Below are 8,070 nucleotides of genomic sequence, written 5' to 3' on the forward strand. Positions count from 1 at the left end.
AATTAAAAATTCTAGGTTTTCAAAAATATTCTCCTCATCAATAGGTTTCTATTGACTATCTATTTGCATCATTCTAATATTCGAGCATAAGGGTATGCCCTCTGGAATTCTACGGCTTGTTAAGCCATTTTTTATTCCTTTAAGACTCTTATAACTTTTCTTTTAATTTTCTCATAAATTTTATCGTGAATTCAAAATTATGGGTGGATGGTTGTAATATTCTCAAAACTATTTTTCCTTTGTCTAGTCAAATGTCAAATTCTGACTTTTGGGCTAAAAGTTATGTTCCTGTGAAGTTTAGCTTGATTTTCTCAATTCCTTCTATAACTGAAATTCAATTTTGTTCCTCTCAATAAGCTTCTAATTGTTTTTGTACCAAATTATAACTACATATGCTTTTGCACACTAAGTCCTTTTCCTGCTTCTGGTATTCTCCTTGTTCTACTCAGATTTATTCTACTTCCTAATTGGATGCGAATTGATTTCTTAACCTCTTTTTCCACATGGCTAGAATTCTAGACACTTCTCCGACCATGGGCCCCCTTTTTATTTTTAAATTGCGTGTGCGTATATATATATATATATATATATATATATATATATATATATATATATATATATATATATATATATATATATATATACATGGCATAATATAGACACAAAGGCACATAGGCTCACCATATAAATCTAACTGACCAACCTAACCATTATATACATCTGGCTCACTAGCCTAATAACAGAGTACATGTATTTGCATCACCTTATATGGGCAGGGGTATTAAATTCCTCATGATTTACCATTAAGATGGTCCAAGTTTCACTATTTGAAACATCACAAGAATAAAGTTAATTAAAAAATGCCAAAATAGCTTGTTTGAAACTAATTTTAGGAGCATTCAAGAACTTAGAATTCCTTAGAGAATATATCCAAATTTAAAGCAAACCAAGATTTGTTTGAGCCTTATTTAAGGAGCATTAAAAAACCATAAATTCCTTGGAACATATCTCTTAAAATTTAACAAAGAAAAATCTAAAATTTGAGCCAAATATTGCCCAAAATGTTTTCTAAATATTATCCAAGTTTCACCATCTGAAACCTCCCAGAAGAAAGTTTTAGCAAAAATTCCATGCTCACCTATTTGAAGTAGCACATCTCTAGGATCATGAGCTCAGATACCAAATCTTATGAACCTTGCACCTCAAAAATTATAAGAAACCAAAAATTTCCATCTTCTTCAAGGGGGGAACCTACTCTTACAATGAATAAAATGTAGAAGATAATATTTAATAATTTTAAGGCTAGGTCTCCTTAATGTGTGTGTGTGTGTCTGTGTGTGTGTGTGTGTATAGGAGACAAGAAGTACAATAATAATAAAATGTAATCATTCAATATCTAGGGCTTAATAAGCAGTTTTAGGGTTAAGATGGAGCTTATATAGGTTTTAACATATTTATTATGCTCTTAAAAAAAATTAAAGAAAACTTATGGATAAAATGGAGAAGAATATGAATGAAGATAATGGAAAAATAGAAAGGAAGATGAATGAAAACAAAGAAGAAATACAAAAATCCATGAGTACCATGGAAAATATTTTCATTAAGAGTGAAATATGGACCAATCATTTGAGATTAGAAAACAAACCCAGGATTATATTATTTATGTCATTCGAGTAATCTTTGCAATGTTGTAATGTTTGCAATATTGGTAAACCAAGTATGTTACGTGGAAGGCCATAAGAAGTAAGATATTCTGCAAGTGATAACCTGTGACAACATCACTTAATATGCAATGTGTCTTTTCTGCCTTTTTTGAGAATGTTGAGTAGAAAAGAGACTATAGAAATCAACCTCCAAAAGAGAGAAAATCCACCCATTATGTTAATGGATCATGACTTCTACTAGACCAAAAGTATCTCTTTATGGGGAGGTATGATCTAGGAGGATTTTGACAATGAACAATTCAAGTTGGTTTCAACTTCTACTAAAGTTATCCACACAATGAAGACCATGTAAGCATTTTTCTGATACCATTTTAATGAATTAAGGATGAATTCAAATGAGAAAAATATGGCTAATTGAAGTCTTGAACAAAAGGGAAAAATGATAAAATGAAATGATTAATACTCATTTTGAGCTTAGGTGCTTTCTGTATTATTGTATTTGTCATTATCATTTGTTATAGGAAATTAATATAAATGTGAAAACTGTGTAGCATTGGTGCAAAAGTTGCCTAGCATTGTATAGTTTCCTAGTCTCAAAGTAGAGAGATATTCATGGATTTCTTTCCTAGTCTCAAAGGATAGTTAAGATGAATTGTAGAGAGATGTGATCTTCAAGGAAATTTGAGATTATCTTAGAAGGTTGATATTCTCATGGGCATGGTTAATATTTTTTCTCAAACCAATACTTTGAATGGTGCCATATCTAAATTTTGGGGATCTTGAGAGTTATTCTCTTCTTGATATGGTGAAGCAATTTTCAAATGAAGAATTATTCAAATCCTCCATAGAGAGGGGAGAATAGGTTTGGACTCATTAAGCCCTTCGAATAAGCTTGGATTTATTGAGCCCTTCAAATAAGAGAAGAAACAAGTTATATGCTTGCTTGTGGATTCATTTTCCCTTTGAAAAAAAGACTCAAGAAATTGCAAGCTTTCTTGGATTGTTAGTTCGTTGTAAAGGAAACTCAACAAGTTGTAAATTTGCTTGTGAATCTTTACCCTTTTTGTAAATTGAAATGCCTTATTGTGAAGGAAAATAAATAAAACTAGTTTATGAATTGAAATGGAATTGAAATCGTAGCCCATGTAGCTAAACTCAATTATCTATTTCTTTTGTATATTTTTCATTGTATGCTTGCTTATTGTTCTTAAATATTTTCTTATGTGAATAAACGAAAATGTGAAAATGTATAAATCTATCTTAATAGTTTTAGGTTGAAACGTTAATTCCATATCAATGTAAACATCAAAGATCCACATGAAACAAACAAAAATACTAATTAGTTGGGAATCAAACATTCCAATAGAGGTGACATTATGTTGGTGGGATATATCGAATATAATGAGATGGTGATATTTATCATTAATATTCTACCTCTAATTATGTGCTTTATCGTGGTTCAAATACTAAAATGTTTGGTCATTTTAATTTTAATAATAATAAGTTATTGGGTTAACTACTATTAAAATTTTAAAAGTAATAATTATAAATAAATAAATATTTTAGATTTATAATATTATTAATTATATAGGATTTTTATAAAATTTAGCCTAGATCTATCTTAATTCTAGATCTACCAAGCCTCAATATGGATCAAATCTTTTTTCACTCTAAAAGAGATTTGCATATCAAGAGATTTGATCTGTCCATGGTTGGTAGATCCAAGTTAAGATAGACCTAGACAAGTTTAATTTTCCCCTTTAAATTGGCTATATTCCACATGAATACCATGAGTTCTCAATACCATAGTTCATTTTTATTTTTATATAGTTATTTTTATTTTATTTTAACGAAGCAAAAATGTTTACATTACATTAAGTTAATTTTTTTATTATTTTTTAATTTAATTTTTATTTTTATGTGATTTGATTTAATCAAAACATTATTATTTTATTTTTATTTTTATTTTTATTTTTTATTTTGACTGTGCGTTAATTTTTTTATTAATTTTGTTTATATATAATTTGACTCAGTCAAAAAACTAAATATCTTTAGCATATTAAAACTTCTCAAAATAATAAATAATATACACCCTTTAATAATATTAAATAATACATAATTTTAAATATATATTATTAAATTTAAATAATGTATATACAACCATATATATAACAATTTATATAACATCAAATGCATGGTTGTGAATGACATTATTTACCTTTTATGATTCTTTCCACCGTCTCTACACAACCTTTGTCGCAGTCAATAAAATGACACCACAAAAATCCACACAGTTTACGCAGTCAAAAATGAAAGCGGGCTCGGTTTTGAAAGTCAGCATTGACGTGATACATAGATAAAAAGTAAATGTAAAATAGAGTACCTTTTTTTGGGTTAAATTTGACGGGTATTTTTATTGATCATAAATTTTTTAAAGATGATTTTATTTTTAAATTGTTTTTCAGATGACTTTTAATATTTATTTTATTTTTTGTAATATATTTCACATAATAACATAATTAATGAAAATTCATCATTTTTTATACTAGAAAGGCATTTATAAAGAATTGGATAACTATTAAACTTTTTTGGTTTTCTTGTCAATTTATTATTAAAATTTGGTGAGCAAAAATTGTCAAGATTTCGATTTTGTATTATTTGAAATGCATTTTTCAATACCTAAATGGATTCACCCCAATATGAATTTTTCATTAAGTAAATGGATTGAGCATCATCAAAAACTCCCTGCACCCATATTTTAAATATTTGTTAGCTCAACATTGGGGTTCCAAGAATTTTGGCCAGATTTTAGTTATATTTAATTGGAAAATATCATTAAAAAATAGGTTAAATAGTCTAATATTTATCCATTTTCCATTCATAGTAATCAAAATCATGTTAGTTCAAGCATTTCATCTAGCTTTGACAAATTATATTCATAATTGTTCTCACATAAAAATAGTGAAGGTAGATATTGTTGCAACTAAATTAGACTATAAAATTTAACTTAATCCAAATTGAAATACACATACCATGTTTCCCATTTAAGTCACTTCTATGTCAATCCTATTAAAAACACAATCTACAAACATTCACCAATTACTTATTATACAAACTTGAGTGCACTTCATAACTAAAATAATGATTTTTTTTTTAAATTCAAATTTATAAAAGCAAGATAAGTAAATCTACATAAATTTAACAAATAAATTAAAATTAAAATTATTTTATTATCAATTTCTAGGTAGAAGAAAATAAAATTTAACTAATTAATGTAAGTTTAGTCAAATAAACTATTTTCCTAATAATAATTATTATTATTATTATTATTTCACATGTTAAATGCCAATAAAGTCATAGTGAATTCTAAAATGATAATATACTTACATATACAGGCCCTCTCGGTTGCCTTTCGTAATAGAGGCCCAACTTTCCCTAAAGTTAAATGCAGTAGTGTTGGGTACCAATTTCCCCACCTGTATTGAGTAATCAAATTTCACATTTGGATACAAACCAGAATTTTAAAAATAACAATAGAAAATGTTATTCAACAATCAAATACCAGCAACGATTACGGTTGCCAAAATTTTGTCCGCTTTGACATCAAATATCTGCCTTAAATCTCAATTTTTTTTTTTTTTTTATTGGGCATTATTGAGCTGAGAGGCTCATTCTACAGCCTAGTGTGATGTGTAACGTAGCCCAGTGTGATGTGTAAGGTTTTGGGTCCGTCATCAAAATTGAAATTTTACTCATATAGGCCAAAATATAAATTTTGAAAAATCTAAAAAAAAAATTACTATACAAAACATTTAAATAATGTATGGTCATAAAAAAAAATTGCCCATGAAGAAATTGGATGCCCTGGCTCATCTTAGATCTGTATTTAAGATGGATCTATGTTAATTAATGCATAGTTGTATTCCTAATTCAATATTGAAATATACAAGGCTGACTCAGTTTGACAACTTCCCACATACAACAAAAATTCAAATCTTTTAAAGAAATTTTCTAATCGGGCTCATTAATGATAGACAAATTTAAAATGAACTGTTTACATATATAATGTTGATTCAGGTTCTGAAAACCTTCTTTATCATGCGGATTCATGTTCACATCAAATTTCATTAAAAAAAAAAAACTAATTCTTATTAAATTATTAAATCAACGAACAATGCTGACTCAGTTACATAACTCAACTCAGTTACATAACTCCTTACATAAAATTCAAATCTTATACAAGCTCTTTCTTGTTAGGCTGCAAAATCAAATCTCAAAAACCCCCTTCCTTATCATGCTGCTTCAAAGTTCACCCCTTCGCTGGTTCAAGTTCATAACTTCCCACATATTAAAACAAAATTCCTGAACTCTCATAAAAAGCCTTTTCATGCTGGTTCAAGTTCATAGCTTCTCACACATACTAAAACAAAATTCTTGCACTCTCATAAAAACCTTTTTTTTATTGAGCTTATCAATGCACAATTAGTTTCATAACTAAATGTTGGCATGTACAATATGTACAATATTGAATCAGGTTCACTAAATGTTGGCATGTACAATATGTACAATATTGAATCAGGTTCACAACTTCCAAAAGACTCAATAGAAATTCAATTCTTACAGAACATCTTTCTCACCAGGCTCATTAATACATAGCTATATTCATAACTAAATGTTTACACAAATAATGTTGACTCAGGTTCAGAAAACCCACCCTTATCATGCTGGTTCTGGTTCTTAATATCCCACCTACAAAACAATTTTCATGAAGCTTGCTTCTTAATGCATATTTAGATTCATGAATAAACATACTATGATGACTAAGGTTCGTAACTTCCCACATGCTCAACAAAAATCCAACTCTTATACAAACCCTTCCACTATAGGGCTTGTTAATGCAGAGTTAGATTCATAACTAACGATTTCCATATATAATGCTGATTCAAATTTATAATTTCATAAATTTGGAAAAAAAATCAAATCTATTGGAACTCCTTTATTAAGTTCAGATTTCTTATTGGGCTTATTAATGCAGGGTTAGATTCCTAACAAAGCGATTACACATGTAATGCTAATTCAGGTTTATCATTTCACAAATTTTGGAAAAAAAAAATCAAATCTATTAGAATCTCTTTCTTAAATTCAGATTTTTTTATTCGGCTTATTAATGCAGAGTTAGATTCATAACTAAGTGTTTACACAAATAATGTTGCTGCAGGTTCATACAAAAATTCAAATCTCACTGAATCATTTTCTTAAATTCAAATTTCTAATTGGACTCATTAATATAGAGTTAGACTCATAACTATATATTTACACATAATATATAGATTCAGATTTATAAATTTACACATTTTAACTCAAAAAAACAAAATTACATTGTAACAACTAAAAAAATTAAAATAAAATAAAATAAATAAAAATAAAATATAATCTCATAAAATTACTTTTTAAAATTTAGATCTCAAGCAACACCTTTCTAAATTAAATCATGTGGAACCGTCCGTCTTTTTCTGTTAGGCTTACAGTCAATCATAAGCAAAGCCTTACATGTATAATCTCAATGGGACTATCTTTTAATAATAAGGGTGTTTTTCCTGGGAGTTCACATGTTAAATTCTGAAATGGAGCAAGGTATTTACATTGGAACTAGCTATTGTTTGTTAATATTAGTGTCGGGGATATCAATATTTTCATTCTTACTTATAAAGTAATTTAATAGGTTAACTGAAATTTAATATTACAAAACTAAAATCCATTCCTATTTATAACTTATAATTATAAGTTAACTTAATGGGTTAACTGGACTTTAATATTTGCAAAATTACAACCAACTTTCAGGGGTGTCTCTAGAATGTCTATTCCATTATTTTATATATATATGAGAGAAAAAGAAAAGAAAAATATAAATAATAAATAATAAATACCCTGAGTAGAACAAGTGTTACTGGTCTGGCAGCTTTAGGGACAACTTCCATAGCACTTTGGAGAAACTCCTTTAAAGAATTTGCAGCCTCTTCAGGGTTTTCTGCATAGGTTTACAGTTAAACCTGGTTTCACCTGCCACAAATTAATCAATGAAATTTAATGAACTTTTATATATGTAAAGATAAAGATGAAGTTAAGTATCTCTTAATGAAATGAAGTAAATTGGGGATGCTCTTTTGGCAAACTCTATGCCAACTCCATTAATGGGAAATTGGAATGAACTTCATATTGTTTCCAAAGTTGTAAACATGGACTCTGCTTCCAGTGCTGCAAGCATCGAACACAACAGCACACCGCCTGCCTTTATATGAAAATTTTTTGGGCAACAGCATTGCATAACCAGATAAATGCAAAGAAGGTAAAGAACTTTATGACAATCTGACTGTAAATTACCATCGCCATCGCCATCGCCATTGCC

Source organism: Pinus tabuliformis, chromosome 1_1 (genome assembly GCF_031772625.1).
Source record: "Pinus tabuliformis cultivar Carrire ecotype Pingquan chromosome 1_1, CPIR1, whole genome shotgun sequence".
NCBI classification, from domain to species: domain Eukaryota; kingdom Viridiplantae; phylum Streptophyta; class Pinopsida; order Pinales; family Pinaceae; genus Pinus; species Pinus tabuliformis.